The sequence below is a fragment of the Lates calcarifer genome, linkage group LG21, assembly GCF_001640805.2.
Source record: "Lates calcarifer isolate ASB-BC8 linkage group LG21, TLL_Latcal_v3, whole genome shotgun sequence".
Classification (NCBI taxonomy): Eukaryota; Metazoa; Chordata; class Actinopteri; family Centropomidae; genus Lates; species Lates calcarifer.
The window spans coordinates 5,964,909-5,985,026 of record NC_066853.1 but is presented as its reverse complement, the minus strand read 5'-3'; the positions used below and the strand labels follow the sequence as shown (position 1 = coordinate 5,985,026).

General features: G+C 42.4%; 1 protein-coding gene and 23 non-coding genes across 25 annotated transcripts in view; all 24 read right to left on the bottom strand.

The window, feature by feature from the left end:
* Positions 1–20,118, bottom strand: part of kcnab1a (potassium voltage-gated channel subfamily A regulatory beta subunit 1a) — a 105,386-nt gene that overhangs the window by 77,506 nt on the left and 7,762 nt on the right. The window lies entirely within an intron of this gene.
* trnay-gua (transfer RNA tyrosine (anticodon GUA)) lies at positions 588–676 on the bottom strand. The gene is given in 2 exon segments: positions 588–623; positions 640–676. It is a non-coding gene; the product is annotated as a tRNA-Tyr (tRNA).
* On the bottom strand, positions 1,283–1,371 carry trnay-gua (transfer RNA tyrosine (anticodon GUA)). The gene is given in 2 exon segments: positions 1,283–1,318; positions 1,335–1,371. It is a non-coding gene; the product is annotated as a tRNA-Tyr (tRNA).
* On the bottom strand, positions 1,802–1,890 carry trnay-gua (transfer RNA tyrosine (anticodon GUA)). Its single transcript is given in 2 exon segments — positions 1,802–1,837; positions 1,854–1,890. It is a non-coding gene; the product is annotated as a tRNA-Tyr (tRNA).
* On the bottom strand, positions 2,311–2,399 carry trnay-gua (transfer RNA tyrosine (anticodon GUA)). Its single transcript is given in 2 exon segments — positions 2,311–2,346; positions 2,363–2,399. It is a non-coding gene; the product is annotated as a tRNA-Tyr (tRNA).
* Positions 2,829–2,918, bottom strand: trnay-gua (transfer RNA tyrosine (anticodon GUA)). Its single transcript is given in 2 exon segments — positions 2,829–2,864; positions 2,882–2,918. It is a non-coding gene; the product is annotated as a tRNA-Tyr (tRNA).
* Positions 3,339–3,427, bottom strand: trnay-gua (transfer RNA tyrosine (anticodon GUA)). Its single transcript is given in 2 exon segments — positions 3,339–3,374; positions 3,391–3,427. It is a non-coding gene; the product is annotated as a tRNA-Tyr (tRNA).
* On the bottom strand, positions 3,857–3,946 carry trnay-gua (transfer RNA tyrosine (anticodon GUA)). Its single transcript is given in 2 exon segments — positions 3,857–3,892; positions 3,910–3,946. It is a non-coding gene; the product is annotated as a tRNA-Tyr (tRNA).
* Positions 4,052–4,140, bottom strand: trnay-gua (transfer RNA tyrosine (anticodon GUA)). Its single transcript is given in 2 exon segments — positions 4,052–4,087; positions 4,104–4,140. It is a non-coding gene; the product is annotated as a tRNA-Tyr (tRNA).
* Positions 4,438–4,526, bottom strand: trnay-gua (transfer RNA tyrosine (anticodon GUA)). Its single transcript is given in 2 exon segments — positions 4,438–4,473; positions 4,490–4,526. It is a non-coding gene; the product is annotated as a tRNA-Tyr (tRNA).
* trnay-gua (transfer RNA tyrosine (anticodon GUA)) lies at positions 5,133–5,221 on the bottom strand. Its single transcript is given in 2 exon segments — positions 5,133–5,168; positions 5,185–5,221. It is a non-coding gene; the product is annotated as a tRNA-Tyr (tRNA).
* Positions 5,652–5,741, bottom strand: trnay-gua (transfer RNA tyrosine (anticodon GUA)). The gene is given in 2 exon segments: positions 5,652–5,687; positions 5,705–5,741. It is a non-coding gene; the product is annotated as a tRNA-Tyr (tRNA).
* trnay-gua (transfer RNA tyrosine (anticodon GUA)) lies at positions 6,231–6,319 on the bottom strand. Its single transcript is given in 2 exon segments — positions 6,231–6,266; positions 6,283–6,319. It is a non-coding gene; the product is annotated as a tRNA-Tyr (tRNA).
* On the bottom strand, positions 6,926–7,014 carry trnay-gua (transfer RNA tyrosine (anticodon GUA)). The gene is given in 2 exon segments: positions 6,926–6,961; positions 6,978–7,014. It is a non-coding gene; the product is annotated as a tRNA-Tyr (tRNA).
* trnay-gua (transfer RNA tyrosine (anticodon GUA)) lies at positions 7,445–7,534 on the bottom strand. The gene is given in 2 exon segments: positions 7,445–7,480; positions 7,498–7,534. It is a non-coding gene; the product is annotated as a tRNA-Tyr (tRNA).
* trnay-gua (transfer RNA tyrosine (anticodon GUA)) lies at positions 7,640–7,728 on the bottom strand. The gene is given in 2 exon segments: positions 7,640–7,675; positions 7,692–7,728. It is a non-coding gene; the product is annotated as a tRNA-Tyr (tRNA).
* On the bottom strand, positions 8,149–8,237 carry trnay-gua (transfer RNA tyrosine (anticodon GUA)). The gene is given in 2 exon segments: positions 8,149–8,184; positions 8,201–8,237. It is a non-coding gene; the product is annotated as a tRNA-Tyr (tRNA).
* Positions 8,844–8,932, bottom strand: trnay-gua (transfer RNA tyrosine (anticodon GUA)). The gene is given in 2 exon segments: positions 8,844–8,879; positions 8,896–8,932. It is a non-coding gene; the product is annotated as a tRNA-Tyr (tRNA).
* On the bottom strand, positions 9,363–9,452 carry trnay-gua (transfer RNA tyrosine (anticodon GUA)). The gene is given in 2 exon segments: positions 9,363–9,398; positions 9,416–9,452. It is a non-coding gene; the product is annotated as a tRNA-Tyr (tRNA).
* trnay-gua (transfer RNA tyrosine (anticodon GUA)) lies at positions 9,558–9,646 on the bottom strand. Its single transcript is given in 2 exon segments — positions 9,558–9,593; positions 9,610–9,646. It is a non-coding gene; the product is annotated as a tRNA-Tyr (tRNA).
* Positions 10,067–10,156, bottom strand: trnay-gua (transfer RNA tyrosine (anticodon GUA)). Its single transcript is given in 2 exon segments — positions 10,067–10,102; positions 10,120–10,156. It is a non-coding gene; the product is annotated as a tRNA-Tyr (tRNA).
* On the bottom strand, positions 10,586–10,675 carry trnay-gua (transfer RNA tyrosine (anticodon GUA)). Its single transcript is given in 2 exon segments — positions 10,586–10,621; positions 10,639–10,675. It is a non-coding gene; the product is annotated as a tRNA-Tyr (tRNA).
* On the bottom strand, positions 10,781–10,869 carry trnay-gua (transfer RNA tyrosine (anticodon GUA)). The gene is given in 2 exon segments: positions 10,781–10,816; positions 10,833–10,869. It is a non-coding gene; the product is annotated as a tRNA-Tyr (tRNA).
* On the bottom strand, positions 11,167–11,255 carry trnay-gua (transfer RNA tyrosine (anticodon GUA)). Its single transcript is given in 2 exon segments — positions 11,167–11,202; positions 11,219–11,255. It is a non-coding gene; the product is annotated as a tRNA-Tyr (tRNA).

Here is a 20,118-nt window from a genome sequence, read left to right as displayed (position 1 = left end):
TCTACACAGAGATACTAACTAACTCTTGATAGCTGGAAACTAACTCAGCCACTTCCTGTACCACCAACAAAATGCTACCAACTGAGCTATCGAAGGGTTCATGCAACGAGCAAAAGGTCAGCTTCTACACAGAGATAGTAACTAACTCTTGATAGCTGGAAACTAACTCAGCCACTTCCTGTACCACCAACAAAATGCATTTCCTTCGAGCCGGAATTGAACCAGCTACCTAAAGATAACTGCTCTTATGAACCTACAGTCCTCCACTCAACCAACTGAGCTATCAAACGATTCATGAAACAATCAAAAGGTCAGCTTCTACACAGAGATAGTAACTAACTCTTGATAGCTGGAAACTAACTCAGCCACTTCCTGTACCACCAACAAAATGCACTTCCTTCAAGCCAGAGTTGAACCAGCGACCTAATCCTTAGATTCTGTGAACCTACAGTCCTCCGCTCTACCAACTGAGCTATCAAACGATTCATGAAACAATCAAAAGGTCAGCTTCTACACAGAGACAGCAACTAACGCTTGCTAGCTAGAAACTAACTCAGCCACTTCCTGTACCACCAGCAAAATGCACTTCCTTCGAGCCGGAATTGAACCAGCGACCTAAGGATAACTGCTCCTATGAACCTACAGTCCTCCGCTCTACCAACTGAGCTATCGAAGGGTTCATGTAATGAGCAGAAGGTCAGCTTCTACACAGAGACAGCAACTAATGCTTGATAGCTTGAAAGGACAGACACTGGGTGGAACTGGTCAGCTTTTGCATGGAGACAGTAACTAACTCTTGATAGTAGATAGAAACTAACTCTGCCACTTCACGTACCACCAATTAAAAGTGATGGTACTCAGCTCTACTGACCGAGCTATCGAAAGATCCTGTACCACCAACGAAAGGCACATCATTCAAGCTAAAGTTGAACAAGCAAACTAAGAATAACTGCTCCTACGAACCTACAGTCCTCCACTCTACCAACTGAGCTATTGAAGGAACACAGCAATGCTCAAATTATCAACTTCTACACAGAGATAGTAACTAACTCTTGATAGCTGGAAACTAACTCAGCCACTTCCTGTACCACCAACAAAATGCACTTCCTTTGAGCCGGAATTGAACCAGCGACCTAAGGATAACTGCTCCTATGAAGCTACAGTCCTCCACTCTACCAGCTATCGAAGGATTCATGCAATGCTTAAATGATGGGCTTCTATACAGAGATAGTAACTAACTCTTGCTAGCTTGAAACTAACTCAGCCACTAACAAAATACATTTCCTTCGAGCCAGAATTGGACCAGCGACCTAAGGATAACTGTTTCTATGAACCTACAGTCCTCCGCTCTACCAGCTGAGCTATCGAAGGGTTCATGCCACAAGCAAAAGGTCAGCTTCTACACAGAGACAGCAACTAATGCTTGATAGCTTGAAAGGACAGACACTGGGTGGAACTGGTCAGCTTTTGCATGGAGACAGTAACTAACTCTTGATAGTAGATAGAAACTAACTCTGCCACTTCACGTACCACCAATTAAAAGTGATGGTACTCAGCTCTACTGACCGAGCTATCGAAAGATCCTGTACCACCAACGAAAGGCACATCATTCAAGCTAAAGTTGAACAAGCAAACTAAGAATAACTGCCTCCTACAAACCTACAGTCCTCCGCTCTACCAACTGAGCTATCGAAGGATTCACACAACAACCAAACGGTCAGCTTCTACACAGAGATACTAACTAACTCTTGATAGCTGGAAACTAACTCAGCCACTTCCTGTACCACCAACAAAATGCATTTCCTTCGAGCCGGAATTGAACCAGCGACCTAAGGATAACTGCTCCTATGAACCTACAGTCCTCCGCTCTACCAACTGAGCTATCGAAGGGTTCATGCAATGAGCAAAATGTCAGCTTCTACACAGAGATACTAACTAACTCTTGATAGCTGGAAACTAACTCAGCCACTTCCTGTACCACCAACAAAATGCTACCAACTGAGCTATCGAAGGGTTCATGCAACGAGCAAAATGTCAGCTTCTACACAGAGATAGTAACTAACTCTTGATAGCTGGAAACTAACTCAGCCACTTCCTGTACCACCAACAAAATGCACTTCCTTCAAGCCAGAGTTGAACCAGCGACCTAATCCTTAGATTCGGTGAACCTACAGTCCTCCGCTCTACTAACTGAGCTATCAAACGATTCATGAAACAATCAAAAGGTCAGCTTCTACACAGAGACAGCAACTAACGCTTGCTAGCTAGAAACTAACTCAGCCACTTCCTGTACCACCAACAAAATGCACTTCCTTCGAGCCGGAATTGAACCAGCGACCTAAGGATAACTGCTCCTATGAACCTACAGTCCTCTGCTCTACCAACTGAGCTATCGAAGGGTTCATGCAATGAGCAGAAGGTCAGCTTCTACACAGAGACAGCAACTAATGCTTGATAGCTTGAAAGGACAGACACTGGGTGGAACTGGTCAGCTTTTGCATGGAGACAGTAACTAACTCTTGATAGTAGATAGAAACTAACTCTGCCACTTCACGTACCACCAATTAAAAGTGATGGTACTCAGCTCTACTGACCGAGCTATCGAAAGATCCTGTACCACCAACGAAAGGCACATCATTCAAGCTAAAGTTGAACAAGCAAACTAAGAATAACTGCTCCTACGAACTTACAGTCCTCCACTCTACCAACTGAGCTATTGAAGGAACACAGCAATGCTCAAATTATCAACTTCTGTACAGAGATAGGAACTAATGCTTGATAGCTTGAAACTAACTCAGCCACTTCCTGTACCACCAACAAAATGCATTTCCTTCGAGCCGGAGTTGAACCAGCGACCTAAGGATAACTGCCTCCTACGAACCTACAGTCCTCCGCTCTACCAACTGAGCTATCGAAGGGTTCATGCAATGAGCAAAATGTCAGCTTCTACACAGAGATACTAACTAACTCTTGATAGCTGGAAACTAACTCAGCCACTTCCTGTACCACCAACAAAATGCTACCAACTGAGCTATCGAAGGGTTCATGCAACGAGCAAAATGTCAGCTTCTACACAGAGATAGTAACTAACTCTTGATAGCTGGAAACTAACTCAGCCACTTCCTGTACCACCAACAAAATGCACTTCCTTCAAGCCAGAGTTGAACCAGCGACCTAATCCTTAGATTCGGTGAACCTACAGTCCTCCGCTCTACCAACTGAGCTATCAAACGATTCATGAAACAATCAAAAGGTCAGCTTCTACACAGAGACAGCAACTAACGCTTGCTAGCTAGAAACTAACTCAGCCACTTCCTGTACCACCAACAAAATGCACTTCCTTCGAGCCGGAATTGAACCAGCGACCTAAGGATAACTGCTCCTATGAACCTACAGTCCTCCGCTCTACCAACTGAGCTATCGAAGGGTTCATGCAATGAGCAGAAGGTCAGCTTCTACACAGAGACAGCAACTAATGCTTGATAGCTTGAAAGGACAGACACTGGGTGGAACTGGTCAGCTTTTGCATGGAGACAGTAACTAACTCTTGATAGTAGATAGAAACTAACTCTGCCACTTCACGTACCACCAATTAAAAGTGATGGTACTCAGCTCTACTGACCGAGCTATCGAAAGATCCTGTACCACCAACGAAAGGCACATCATTCAAGCTAAAGTTGAACAAGCAAACTAAGAATAACTGCTCCTACGAACTTACAGTCCTCCACTCTACCAACTGAGCTATTGAAGGAACACAGCAATGCTCAAATTATCAACTTCTGTACAGAGATAGGAACTAATGCTTGATAGCTTGAAACTAACTCAGCCACTTCCTGTACCACCAACAAAATGCACTTCCTTCGAGCCGGAGTTGAACCAGCGACCTAAGGATAACTGCCTCCTACGAACCTACAGTCCTCCGCTCTACCAACTGAGCTATCGAAGGATTCATACAACAACCAAACGGTCAGCTTCTACACAGAGATACTAACTAACTCTTGATAGCTGGAAAATAACTCAGCCACTTCCTGTACCACCAACAAAATGCATTTCCTTCGAGCCGGAATTGAACCAGCGACCTAAGGATAACTGCTCCTATGAACCTACAGTCCTCCGCTCTACCAACTGAGCTATCGAAGGGTTCGTGCAACCAGCAAAATGTCAGCTTCTACACAGAGATAGTAACTAACTCTTGATAGCTGGAAACTAACTCAGCCACTTCCTGTACCACCAACAAAATGCACTTCCTGCCAGCCAGAGTTGAACCAGGGACCTAATCCTTAGATTCTGTGAACCTACAGTCCTCCGCTCTACCAACTGAGCTATCAAACGATTCATGAAACAATCAAAAGGTCAGCTTCTACACAGAGACAGCAACTAACGCTTGCTAGCTAGAAACTAACTCAGCCACTTCCTGTACCACCAACAAAATGCACTTCCTTCGAGCCGGAATTGAACCAGCGACCTAAGGATAACTGCTCCTATGAACCTACAGTCCTCCGCTCTACCAACTGAGCTATCGAAGGGTTCATGTAATGAGCAGAAGGTCAGCTTCTACACAGAGACAGCAACTAATGCTTGATAGCTTGAAAGGACAGACACTGGGTGGAACTGGTCAGCTTTTGCATGGAGACAGTAACTAACTCTTGATAGTAGATAGAAACTAACTCTGCCACTTCACGTACCACCAATTAAAAGTGATGGTACTCAGCTCTACTGACCGAGCTATCGAAAGATCCTGTACCACCAACGAAAGGCACATCATTCAAGCTAAAGTTGAACAAGCAAACTAAGAATAACTGCTCCTACGAACCTACAGTCCTCCACTCTACCAACTGAGCTATTGAAGGAACACAGCAATGCTCAAATTATCAACTTCTACACAGAGATAGTAACTAACTCTTGATAGCTGGAAACTAACTCAGCCACTTCCTGTACCACCAACAAAATGCACTTCCTTTGAGCCGGAATTGAACCAGCGACCTAAGGATAACTGCTCCTATGAAGCTACAGTCCTCCACTCTACCAGCTATCGAAGGATTCATGCAATGCTTAAATGATGGGCTTCTATACAGAGATAGTAACTAACTCTTGCTAGCTTGAAACTAACTCAGCCACTAACAAAATACATTTCCTTCGAGCCGGAATTGGACCAGCGACCTAAGGATAACTGTTTCTATGAACCTACAGTCCTCCGCTCTACCAGCTGAGCTATCGAAGGGTTCATGCAACAAGCAAAAGGTCAGCTTCTACACAGAGACAGCAACTAATGCTTGATAGCTTGAAAGGACAGACACTGGGTGGAACTGGTCAGCTTTTGCATGGAGACAGTAACTAACTCTTGATAGTAGATAGAAACTAACTCTGCCACTTCACGTACCACCAATTAAAAGTGATGGTACTCAGCTCTACTGACCGAGCTATCGAAAGATCCTGTACCACCAACGAAAGGCACATCATTCAAGCTAAAGTTGAACAAGCAAACTAAGAATAACTGCCTCCTACAAACCTACAGTCCTCCACTCTACCAACTGAGCTATTGAAGGAACACAGCAATGCTCAAATTATCAACTTCTGTACAGAGATAGGAACTAATGCTTGATAGCTTGAAACTAACTCAGCCACTTCCTGTACCACCAACAAAATGCACTTCCTTCGAGCCGGAATTGAACCAGCGACCTAAGGATAACTGCCTCCTACGAACCTACAGTCCTCCGCTCTACCAACTGAGCTATCGAAGGATTCACACAACAACCAAACGGTCAGCTTCTACACAGAGATACTAACTAACTCTTGCTAGCTGGAAACTAACTCAGCCACTTCCTGTACCACCAACAAAATGCACTTCCTTCCAGCCAGAGTTGAACCAGGGACCTAATCCTTAGATTCTGTGAACCTACAGTCCTCCGCTCTACCAACTGAGCTATCAAACGATTCATGAAACAATCAAAAGGTCAGCTTCTACACAGAGACAGCAACTAACGCTTGCTAGCTAGAAACTAACTCAGCCACTTCCTGTACCACCAACAAAATGCACTTCCTTCAAGCCAGAGTTGAACCAGCGACCTAATCCTTAGATTCTGTGAACCTACAGTCCTCCGCTCTACCAACTGAGCTATCAAACGATTCATGAAACAATCAAAAGGTCAGCTTCTACACAGAGACAGCAACTAACGCTTGCTAGCTAGAAACTAACTCAGCCACTTCCTGTACCACCAACAAAATGCACTTCCTTCGAGCCGGAATTGAACCAGCGACCTAAGGATAACTGCTCCTATGAACCTACAGTCCTCCGCTCTACCAACTGAGCTATCGAAGGGTTCATGTAATGAGCAGAAGGTCAGCTTCTACACAGAGACAGCAACTAATGCTTGATAGCTTGAAAGGACAGACACTGGGTGGAACTGGTCAGCTTTTGCATGGAGACAGTAACTAACTCTTGATAGTAGATAGAAACTAACTCTGCCACTTCACGTACCACCAATTAAAAGTGATGGTACTCAGCTCTACTGACCGAGCTATCGAAAGATCCTGTACCACCAACGAAAGGCACATCATTCAAGCTAAAGTTGAACAAGCAAACTAAGAATAACTGCTCCTACGAACCTACAGTCCTCCACTCTACCAACTGAGCTATTGAAGGAACACAGCAATGCTCAAATTATCAACTTCTACACAGAGATAGTAACTAACTCTTGATAGCTGGAAACTAACTCAGCCACTTCCTGTACCACCAACAAAATGCACTTCCTTTGAGCCGGAATTGAACCAGCGACCTAAGGATAACTGCTCCTATGAAGCTACAGTCCTCCACTCTACCAGCTATCGAAGGATTCATGCAATGCTTAAATGATGGGCTTCTATACAGAGATAGTAACTAACTCTTGCTAGCTTGAAACTAACTCAGCCACTAACAAAATACATTTCCTTCGAGCCGGAATTGGACCAGCGACCTAAGGATAACTGTTTCTATGAACCTACAGTCCTCCGCTCTACCAGCTGAGCTATCGAAGGGTTCATGCAACAAGCAAAAGGTCAGCTTCTACACAGAGACAGCAACTAATGCTTGATAGCTTGAAAGGACAGACACTGGGTGGAACTGGTCAGCTTTTGCATGGAGACAGTAACTAACTCTTGATAGTAGATAGAAACTAACTCTGCCACTTCACGTACCACCAATTAAAAGTGATGGTACTCAGCTCTACTGACCGAGCTATCGAAAGATCCTGTACCACCAACGAAAGGCACATCATTCAAGCTAAAGTTGAACAAGCAAACTAAGAATAACTGCCTCCTACAAACCTACAGTCCTCCACTCTACCAACTGAGCTATTGAAGGAACACAGCAATGCTCAAATTATCAACTTCTGTACAGAGATAGGAACTAATGCTTGATAGCTTGAAACTAACTCAGCCACTTCCTGTACCACCAACAAAATGCACTTCCTTCGAGCCGGAGTTGAACCAGCGACCTAAGGATAACTGGCTCCTACAAACCTACAGTCCTCCGCTCTACCAACTGAGCTATCGAAGGATTCACACAACAACCAAACGGTCAGCTTCTACACAGAGATACTAACTCACTCTTGATAGCTGGAAACTAACTCAGCCACTTCCTGTACCACCAACAAAATGCATTTCCTTCGAGCCGGAATTGAACCAGCGACCTAAGGATAACTGCTCCTATAAACCTACAGTCCTCCGCACTACCAACTGAGCTATCGAAGGGTTCATGCAATGAGCAAAATGTCAGCTTCTACACAGAGATACTAACTAACTCTTGATAGCTGGAAACTAACTCAGCCACTTCCTGTACCACCAACAAAATGCTACCAACTGAGCTATCGAAGGGTTCATGCAACGAGCAAAATGTCAGCTTCTACACAGAGATAGTAACTAACTCTTGATAGCTGGAAACTAACTCAGCCACTTCCTGTACCACCAACAAAATGCACTTCCTTCAAGCCAGAGTTGAACCAGCGACCTAATCCTTAGATTCGGTGAACCTACAGTCCTCCGCTCTACCAACTGAGCTATCAAACGATTCATGAAACAATCAAAAGGTCAGCTTCTACACAGAGACAGCAACTAACGCTTGCTAGCTAGAAACTAACTCAGCCACTTCCTGTACCACCAACAAAATGCACTTCCTTCGAGCCGGAATTGAACCAGCGACCTAAGGATAACTGCTCCTATGAACCTACAGTCCTCCGCTCTACCAACTGAGCTATCGAAGGGTTCATGCAATGAGCAGAAGGTCAGCTTCTACACAGAGACAGCAACTAATGCTTGATAGCTTGAAAGGACAGACACTGGGTGGAACTGGTCAGCTTTTGCATGGAGACAGTAACTAACTCTTGATAGTAGATAGAAACTAACTCTGCCACTTCACGTACCACCAATTAAAAGTGATGGTACTCAGCTCTACTGACCGAGCTATCGAAAGATCCTGTACCACCAACGAAAGGCACATCATTCAAGCTAAAGTTGAACAAGCAAACTAAGAATAACTGCTCCTACGAACTTACAGTCCTCCACTCTACCAACTGAGCTATTGAAGGAACACAGCAATGCTCAAATTATCAACTTCTGTACAGAGATAGGAACTAATGCTTGATAGCTTGAAACTAACTCAGCCACTTCCTGTACCACCAACAAAATGCACTTCCTTCGAGCCGGAGTTGAACCAGCGACCTAAGGATAACTGCTCCTATGAAGCTACAGTCCTCCACTCTACCAGCTATCGAAGGATTCATGCAATGCTTAAATGATGGGCTTCTATACAGAGATAGTAACTAACTCTTGCTAGCTTGAAACTAACTCAGCCACTAACAAAATACATTTCCTTCGAGCCGGAATTGGACCAGCGACCTAAGGATAACTGTTTCTATGAACCTACAGTCCTCCGCTCTACCAGCTGAGCTATCGAAGGGTTCATGCAACAAGCAAAAGGTCAGCTTCTACACAGAGACAGCAACTAATGCTTGATAGCTTGAAAGGACAGACACTGGGTGGAACTGGTCAGCTTTTGCATGGAGACAGTAACTAACTCTTGATAGTAGATAGAAACTAACTCTGCCACTTCACGTACCACCAATTAAAAGTGATGGTACTCAGCTCTACTGACCGAGCTATCGAAAGATCCTGTACCACCAACGAAAGGCACATCATTCAAGCTAAAGTTGAACAAGCAAACTAAGAATAACTGCCTCCTACAAACCTACAGTCCTCCACTCTACCAACTGAGCTATTGAAGGAACACAGCAATGCTCAAATTATCAACTTCTGTACAGAGATAGGAACTAATGCTTGATAGCTTGAAACTAACTCAGCCACTTCCTGTACCACCAACAAAATGCACTTCCTTCGAGCCGGAGTTGAACCAGCGACCTAAGGATAACTGCCTCCTACGAACCTACAGTCCTCCGCTCTACCAACTGAGCTATCGAAGGATTCACACAACAACCAAACGGTCAGCTTCTACACAGAGATACTAACTAACTCTTGATAGCTGGAAACTAACTCAGCCACTTCCTGTACCACCAACAAAATGCATTTCCTTCGAGCCGGAATTGAACCAGCGACCTAAGGATAACTGCTCCTATGAACCTACAGTCCTCCGCTCTACCAACTGAGCTATCGAAGGGTTCATGCAATGAGCAAAATGTCAGCTTCTACACAGAGATACTAACTAACTCTTGATAGCTGGAAACTAACTCAGCCACTTCCTGTACCACCAACAAAATGCTACCAACTGAGCTATCGAAGGGTTCATGCAACGAGCAAAATGTCAGCTTCTACACAGAGATAGTAACTAACTCTTGATAGCTGGAAACTAACTCAGCCACTTCCTGTACCACCAACAAAATGCACTTCCTTCAAGCCAGAGTTGAACCAGCGACCTAATCCTTAGATTCGGTGAACCTACAGTCCTCCGCTCTACCAACTGAGCTATCAAACGATTCATGAAACAATCAAAAGGTCAGCTTCTACACAGAGACAGCAACTAACGCTTGCTAGCTAGAAACTAACTCAGCCACTTCCTGTACCACCAACAAAATGCACTTCCTTCGAGCCGGAGTTGAACCAGCGACCTAAGGATAACTGGCTCCTACGAACCTACAGTCCTCCGCTCTACCAACTGAGCTATCGAAGGGTTCATGCAATGAGCAGAAGGTCAGCTTCTACACAGAGACAGCAACTAATGCTTGATAGCTTGAAAGGACAGACACTGGGTGGAACTGGTCAGCTTTTGCATGGAGACAGTAACTAACTCTTGATAGTAGATAGAAACTAACTCTGCCACTTCACGTACCACCAATTAAAAGTGATGGTACTCAGCTCTACTGACCGAGCTATCGAAAGATCCTGTACCACCAACGAAAGGCACATCATTCAAGCTAAAGTTGAACAAGCAAACTAAGAATAACTGCTCCTACGAACTTACAGTCCTCCACTCTACCAACTGAGCTATTGAAGGAACACAGCAATGCTCAAATTATCAACTTCTGTACAGAGATAGGAACTAATGCTTGATAGCTTGAAACTAACTCAGCCACTTCCTGTACCACCAACAAAATGCACTTCCTTCGAGCCGGAGTTGAACCAGCGACCTAAGGATAACTGCCTCCTACGAACCTACAGTCCTCCGCTCTACCAACTGAGCTATCGAAGGATTCATACAACAACCAAACGGTCAGCTTCTACACAGAGATACTAACTCACTCTTGATAGCTGGAAAATAACTCAGCCACTTCCTGTACCACCAACAAAATGCATTTCCTTCGAGCCGGAATTGAACCAGCGACCTAAGGATAACTGCTCCTATGAACCTACAGTCCTCCGCTCTACCAACTGAGCTATCGAAGGGTTCATGCAACGAGCAAAATGTCAGCTTCTACACAGAGATAGTAACTAACTCTTGATAGCTGGAAACTAACTCAGCCACTTCCTGTACCACCAACAAAATGCACTTCCTTCCAGCCAGAGTTGAACCAGGGACCTAATCCTTAGATTCTGTGAACCTACAGTCCTCCGCTCTACCAACTGAGCTATCAAACGATTCATGAAACAATCAAAAGGTCAGCTTCTACACAGAGACAGCAACTAACGCTTGCTAGCTAGAAACTAACTCAGCCACTTCCTGTACCACCAACAAAATGCATTTCCTTCGAGCCGGAATTGAACCAGCGACCTAAGGATAACTGCTCCTATGAACCTACAGTCCTCCGCTCTACCAACTGAGCTATCGAAGGGTTCATGCAACGAGCAAAAGGTCAGCTTCTACACAGAGATAGTAACTAACTCTTGATAGCTGGAAACTAACTCAGCCACTTCCTGTACCACTCACCCAACTGAGCTATCAAACGACGAACACCACATTCAAGTGATTAGTTTTTGAATGGACATAGCAACTGTTGATATAAAATAAATAAATAACTCATCAAAAAGCACAGGAGTTGAGCTGGAAACGTAAGGATAACTGCCATTATGGACTTCACGTTGTTCACTCTACCAACTGAGCTATCAAAGGTATGATGTGCTGTTAAATTGATCAGCTTTTGCATGGAGATAGTCAGTATTCTTAACTTCTTAATGCAAAGACTGAAGCCTACATATATTAAGTTTAAAGGCTCAACATTATTGGGAGTTGAGCATGACAAAGGGCTAGATGTGTTGGTCTAGATGTTAATTTCAATTGGTATTATCTCAGCAATTACTTTTGTGAGATCAACTTCATAAAAATAGTTCAAAACTATGGCCAAACAAAAAAAATAACAAGCACATTAAAAGGAAATTATATTCACATTTTAACTGCATTTTTAAGCCCAAATTAGCTGAACAAGTAAATTACAGTTTAATTACAAATTAATTTTGAGTTTAGGTCTAAGTTACAAAACAGTAATTATATCAGAGGAAGCTGCAGCCCGTGTACTTCATGCCACATTATGTACTGCAAGCTGCAGTATCTGAGATTAAAGTCTTACTCTTGCATACTATTACTTTCTTTTTTTAATAACCAGGTTGATCACCATGGCAATATCTGCACATGGAGCCTCATGAGCTATTAGCACCATAAGTCTGGACTGACATATGGTGTGGACTTGACTGTTTTGTGTGCACAAATGACAAAGCCTTTGAGCAAGGCATTGTGCTCTCACACTTCTCCAGGACAGCTTCAGCGGTGTTGAGTCTCTCCTCCTGTCTGTGTGTGTGTGTGTGTGTGTGTGTGTAGGTTAACACTGCACTCCTCTGACTGCAGCTCAGGTCATTGCTGTATCCATTCAGGGTCACTGCTGTAAATATGAATGTGTTCCAAGGGAGCTATTCAAAAGAGGAAATAAAATCTTCGATTTTCTGCCCATCTCTGTGTTTGCTCCATGAAGTAAATCTCAGCATAGAAAAATCTTTACACCTAGGATATGGGGTAAGCCACCAATCCTAGTTTCACAATATCTTAAACCTTTGAGATTATGTCAATCAAAATAAAAATCATCCTAAAAGGGCTGGGCCTGCAACTCTACACAGTGTATTTACAGATTACAATTACAAATTCTAAAGGACAATTTTAATACACTTTTATCTATTTTAACTAAATACATGACATAATGAGGTTGATCTCCAACTTGCTCCATGCAATAAACCCATACTCCTACACTACCTGCACCACAATTAGCTATTTGTTGCAGAGAGCAGCGTTCCTGACTGCTAGAGAGTCTCCAGAAATGGACACTTGATAGTCAAGAGTGGTAACAACGAGAGAAAACCGTCATCTCAGTAATAGCATTGCTATGGAAACAGTATGGAGGCGTTATGTGTGTGGGAAAAAGCAGCAATAAAATAACACCAGGCAAGAATAAAGATGCCAGATGGCAACCAGGCAGCATCTGGAGGAACGAAGGATAAATGTATACTGGTTACCTTGGAGAAGAAAGTAAGTATACAGTAAGTACTGTAATGAAACATGATGTTAAAGGCACTTTAATCTGGTGAGCTATGACTATAGTACATCTCCAACAGGGATGTTTTATAGAGAAGTACGCTATTGTGGAACAAGACACAAAAGGAGGATAAAGCTTGGTCTAATGGATAATTTTTTACATATTAAGCATTTTAAACAGTAGGTACCACAATTTCCACTTTACTAAAAGGGGAATCACACTGTAAGCTTTTCTCAACACCCAGAAAACCAGGTCAGACTTTGACAAAATACAAAAGCATTCATGCAGAGCCAGCATGAAAACAACCCAAGACCAACTTGCCTTTCATTTTATTTCTTATGTTGATTTTTGTCACCTTCATGCCCCTTTCTAACACACCATGTTTCTTTTGTTGACACACCCTTTTGGTCACAGAAATAGTTTATTTGAAGGCACTGTAAGGAATGCGTGTAGGATGCAACAAATGGTAAATCAATGTAACAAAGACCAAAACATGTTGTTTTAATCAAGTACGCATACAGTATCAATTACACCTATGGTACTGGGCAACTGTGTGTACATCAAGTTAATGTTACAACTGTAAAGGTGGGGCAAATCTTACTGGCTTTGTATACTGCTGAGTAGCTTATGAATTTCATGAGTAAAGTTAAACACAGTGCTTGGGTAAACGTACTCAGTTACTTTCCATCACTGATGGAGTAACATTAATCAATGTCTGAGACAGGATGCACTCTCCACAGCACCTACACCCTCCGATCAGGTTGTAACTGAACCACAGAAAAACCTGACATGCACAGATTAATTCCCTAAAAGACCATCATAACTGGATCCCCTTGAGTATGACACAAATTGAGCCCTCTCACACTGAAAATAATTTGGACTTAGTCTGACCTGGGTTTCCAGATCATCTTTGTGAGCAAATAACAAAAAAGAACCCTTGAATACCAGTAACTGCCATTCATTGTCAGATTTGGACATAAATTGTATACTGCAGTATTGTCTCATAAAGCTTGTGCACAGTGGGATTGCAGTACATAAATCCCTGAAAAAAGACTTGTCCTGATTGGCTGAGCAGGTACATGTACAGTAAATTGCAGCACAGAGCTCAACAGGAACCTAGCTCAAACCTATAAAGCCAAAGGTTGAGTTAAACAGGAAGGGATAAGTCCTAGGAAAAAACTAAACTAATTAAACAGATCGTGTGTCTGTGTGTGTTTGTGTCTGCATGCATCATTTGCATGTGCAATCATGTACATGTGCTCTTACATGAGCGTTTTAGTGTCTGTGGGAGAGAGAGAGACTAAGAGCTCAAGAGACAGAGTGTGAGATACAGTAGATTGCATATGCTTCATCAATCAGCTCTGGTGAGTTCATCATTTTGTTAGTTGAATTAAATCAAACACCTGTGTCTAGTCTAATGTGCATCTCCCTCTGCTTCAATTTCATGCTCTAATTACTTGATGATTACTGGCTGGGTCAGTAAAAATTAACTTTGTTTCGTACCTTTGCTTTGCACTCACATCACTGTCTCTTACATGAACACATCTCACATGACAGGAAGCTGTGAGATTGGCTGTTTACGGATGTGGCTGGTGCTGGCTTTTTTTTTTTTCTTTCTTTTTTTTGCTCTTGTCCATTTGACATGTACATGATGACCTCTTGTTCTAGGTTCTATATGCACCAACGTTGAGGTCAGACACTTCATGCATTACTGGACATAGAGATTTTTTTCTTGTCTGAACAAATCAAACTCTGAAACGTATGGCTCTGAAAATGACACCAACAAAAATCATGTTTTTTTTAACATTTACACATAATGACCACAAACCCCTGTAAACGCACCAATGTTACGGTTGGCCACATATTTTACCAACAAACATCAAGACTCTTTGTCCTGCCAAACAAATCAAACATTGAAACAAAGAAATCGAAGAAATAACACATTTACTTCCGCTATTGCACGAACATATAAAGTAACTCTTAACATAACATCCTTATGCAAAGACTGAACCTTTCCCTCCATTAACCAAACTTCAACCTCCCCTTGACCACTGTGGTTTTTGGCCCTCACTCTGAAACTCATCTCTTGTCCCTGTCTTTGGCAGACTGACTTAAACCATAAAAGTGTTGGAAAATGCTTGAAGATAATAGGAAGGTGAAGCAGTCGTAGGAAGAAGAGCTCTTAGATAGTGTCAAACCACTTGGCTCATCTGATAAGTGCTTCACTGTGGCTGTGTTAATTACCAATGTGAGTTCATTTTGAAAGTGTCTTGAAGAAGACCTAGGTGTTCAGTCATAAAGTAACAGTAATCAGGATGTTTGGGAGATTCCCGTCTGCAATTTGAAATCCATCTTACTTCTGCAAAAATTCCAAAGGTTTGTAAAAGCTCTTTTAAATTACATAAACATCCTGCAAGCAACTGAAAGAGCAAAACTGTAAATGTGTATGTACGTGCTTGTGTGTGTGTGAGTGTATTGATCTACAGTATGTGTGAGTGTGTGTATGTGTGTGTGTGTGTGTGTGTGAGAGAGAGAGAGAGAAAGAGAGAGACTACTTGAGTGCAATGATCTACGCACAAGGGATTCCCCATCACTTGTTTTTGCTGACAGGGAATATGTGCACCACATGTCACGCCATTTGTCATCTGTGCAACACACAACTCATCAGGCAAGATTTATAGACAGTGTCTGTGTGAAACAGGTAAGATTGTTTCCATCAGTGTGTGTTCCTACAGGGGAGATTAAATCTTTTTATATAATACAATGAAAGAGGCTATGCAGGAGGTAGACTACAATAAAAACATTACAAATGTTCAGCAACATTACTGCACTGTATAGGGAAAGAGGTTAAGCAAGGCAAGGCAGACCCTATTTACAAAGAATGTTTTATACGCAGGAGAAAAGAAAAAAGCTAGACAGAAAAAAAGAAAACCATTCACAACCATTCTGTCATAACAGGCACACAGGAAAGCACAAACACAAACTATTCAGTGACTAAGATACAATATTTGTCATTAAAAGAAATGATGCTGCTTTTAAAAGGAGTGTGAACACATCTCAAGTCCTCGGGGAGGGTATTACAGAAGCTATGACTATAAAAATTAAACGCAGCTTTACTGGATTTGGAATTGACCAGGGCTAGATGACCTGAGAGGTCTGGTTAAATAGCTTTCAAGCAAAGTGAGTCACATGCCAGACAATCTAGTCAATCCTAGTGCATACTGGAAGCCAGTGCAGTGATTTAAAGGCAGGTGTAGTGCACTTTCTTTTCTTTGTCCTTAAAATTCAGGCTGCAGCATTTTTGAATGAGCTGCCAACTGTCTTCTAAGGACCACAGAGAGAGAGAGGACCATTACAGCATTTTTTACAGGTTACAAAAGCATGTGAAAGTCTCATGGTCTGCTTTTGATCAGAAGCCTTTTGCAGTATTTCTGAAATGATCAAAAAGCTCTTGTTGATATGTTTGCAAAAACTGAAGTCTCACTAATTTTGGGGGATGTGTAAAAACTTCATACTTCTACACATTACAATGGGAAGCTGCAGTCACCAGCCACGGATCACTGCATCTGTGCTGCACTGCTACACTGAAGCCACTAAAGCACCTGACTGTTGACTTATGTATACAAATGTGTTGGTATTTATGCAACAACTTGGTCAGTATTTGCACACAATGCTTCGAGAGTATTGCTGTGCATCTGTTGGCAGTGTCTGCCTACGCTTATTGCAGTATTTAAACAGTGACAAATACTGCAGTAAAGTCAACAGGATGTGTGTGAGCTGGTTACACTATGCTTGTGTTATTATGGCAATCTTTCATATCCCACTCTCTGTCCCCTCTCCTCTCACCTCTCCTCTCTAAATAGGCCTTGAGGGAGACCGCAGTGTATTACCTTTTCTTACAAAAGACCACACTGCACCCAGGAACACACATCCACAGTCGTGCACACACAGAACCTGGCAAAGAGTCAGGCTCCACTCCTTTACATTACAATCTGTGAAGACACACATACACAGACATTGAGAAAAGACATGAAAAGTGCTGATTCGAGGAAGTATAAACTTTGCCTGCGTCAGTGTATCAGCTTAGTGCTGTAAAGTGAAGATATATGATGACACTAAAACTGAGTGTTCGCTTTGGGCGTGACTGCACAAAAACATAGATGGAGGGAAACAACCAATGACAGGACTGAGGGAGTGCAGAGGAAAGGAGGGAAAGAGGGAAGAAAGGAGAGAATGAAGAAAGAAAAAAGTATGGAAAGAAATACACATGGGCAAGGTGACAGCAGCAGCGTGAAAACAGCAGTAAGATAAAAAGGAGCTCCGAGAAAACTGGTTTAGTGAAAATGAGAGAGAGAAAGATGGTGAGGAAAGGAAAGGTAAATTTTATGTGCTGAAGGAGCTAAGTTGGATATTATATTGCCCCCTCTTGAGCAGTGGTTTAAAAGGTCTCTGCACTCCACAGTAGGTGACACTCCTACTGATTCCAACACTGCATGAGCACTGCAGCACCTCTTAAAGTAACACTTCACTTCGGTCAAACATTTTGTCTTCTCTTGGCAAGCACAGAGAATCTCTGAAGGAACTCGTAAATGACTGACTTTTAGTTACATCGGGGTACACAGCCTTTTTGTTTGTAATTAAAAATATGCAGTGAGGGAATGATTCTTCCCCGCTTGAACAGAATTTAACTGTGGACAAATAAAATATCTGCATCAGTGGTGCAACAGTTTGTATCTATGTAAATGTGTAATGTTAGCTTTTCAAAATGACACAAAGTGGAAGTGACTACACTGCTGCTCATTCTTCTGCTCCTTCTGTCTCTCACACATTCATACACGCTAAGAAACACACTAGTAGCCCCATGCTTCACTGCCAATTATTAAAGTGACAGCAGGTCCACGGCACCCCCTAGTGGTGACACCACCAACCAGCACCAAAAAACAATTTACAGGACACATTTTGCTCTCTTCTTTTGATCTCCCTCTGTGTCTCCTAAGACTCCTCATTTTGCATCTCCTCTCTGTAACCACCCCACACACCCACCCACATGTACCATGTAACTGATAAACTCGTTTAAAAAGTGTCTCCATTTCACCTCTGGGGGTTCATCACACACCCACACTATTACCCCTCATGTGCATGGCATCATCATTACAGATTAGGTATTTAACTGCTGCTCGTATCTTGAAAGATCTACAGCTATAGCGAACAGAAATTGGCTCAGTGTGCTACAAACACATACACACATACACCTATTAGTGAATCCCTGTGGGGATTTCTAATCGAGTTACATGAACGTTTGCTCAGACCTCACAGACCATCATTTTGAGTTGTGGTACTTTAACTGCGGTCTGATTTGCCAAAGGCTACAAAGTCACCTTGAGCATCAGTTAATAAATTTAAAGTAAAAGGATGTGTATGTGTGTGCCTGTGTGTCTTGAAGTTAGAATGACTCCTTTCCTTTTACATGAAGCAGTGTGGGAGAATAAGATGAATCTCCACTGGAGCATTATCCTCAAGTGACCTCGGAGAGACCAAAAGCGAGCACTGCCTCTTAAATAACCACTTATCACTCCTCATCAATAATAGACAAATACCAAGTGAGGGGAGGAGCAGTGAGGCAGTGATACCTAAAGACCCGAGCAGTGAGAGAGAAAGACTGGGAGAAACAAAGACAGAGGGAGGCAGCTCATTTGTGTCTTCACAGAAGATGTTTTGTTCTTATATTAACAGTCTGTACCAAGTAAATGAGAAGTAAAAACTTTTTTTAGAAAGTAAAGAAACACAGAAGAAAAGAGGGAATCAAAAGAATAAAGCACACTCATATACACCAATGCTTAAGTCCCTGTCTTGTATTATGTCCTCCTCCGAACTAATACAGCAGAGATGGCTTCAGGATTATTCTGCTAAAGCTGAGAGAGTTTCAAAGACTGGTCAGCTGAGCATGGTGATCCACTGTGACTGTTTGGCCCGAGCCGACAGCAGTCGACTCCTGCCTGCCACTCACCAAAATGAGCACTTCAGCAGGGCAAACTGATGCTCTATTGATTCACAGAGTCAGCTACTGCTGAGACAAGTGAAACATCAGAGGTCTGTGCATGTGTGTGTTTGTGTCTGTGTGTGTGTGTGTGCAGAAACACACAGGTGGAGAAAAAGACAGGACAGACATGCAACGAGTCCAGCTGATTTTTCAGGCTGCTGAGTTGATTTATTGATGAGAGCCATGTCCAGGACATGCATTAGCTCACTCAGTGGCCGACTAATGAACTAGTGATGTGTGTGAAGGTGTTGGGAACCAGTTTCACACAAACAGCAGTGACGAAAAAAACTAGTGTCCCAAATTTGTTTTCACTAGTTTCTAGTGTTAGGGCAGTAGAGTCTGGCATATATAGGTTGGTGGTTAGTATGGAGTAATCCCCAAGGGAATTAATAAGTCAATGAAATGTCCATAAAATGACATTTAAAGAGATGTGTCAGTGAGAAAGTAATCAATCAGATTGACAAAGCAATAATTGAGTTAAAGCAGCCCTGTCTTACCTACAGTTGATCTGATTACTGATTACTGTAATTTTGCAATACAATGCATTAAACACTCAGCTAAATGGCATTTTAATTCTTATAATAACTTTAGACCTGTAACAACGTAGCTGCATTCTTATTTTGTCTCATATTTAACACATTCACTAATGAATGTTAGGACATCCCTTAATTCAGTCATAATCAGGTGATTGTGCCTGTGGTAAAAATTTAGGCTAGTTTACAATAATAACAACAATAAGAGACTGTAAGCTTATTTTGGAGGAATATACTTTTCCTATGTAAAAACATGCTTGATTGACATCTACCTCACTGTCTTTAATTCTGTTGCACCTGTAAGAGCAGGACACCTTATACCTTTCAGTCATATTAGTGCATAGAGTTTGGCTGCCACAAATTCCCAAAGCACAAGGTGACACCTACAAATGTCTTGCTGAGTCCAAAACTCAAAGATAATCAGCTTACCATCATAGAAAACCTGAAAATAAGCCAACCACCAGACCTTCAACACAAGCACACAGTGAATAAAGTGATTTGACGATTAAAAATAGAAAACTGGGGACATTTTTATCAAACGGCTCAACAGGCTACATGTCCAAGCAAAGCAGACGCAGTGCAGTAGCCTAATCTAACCAAAACT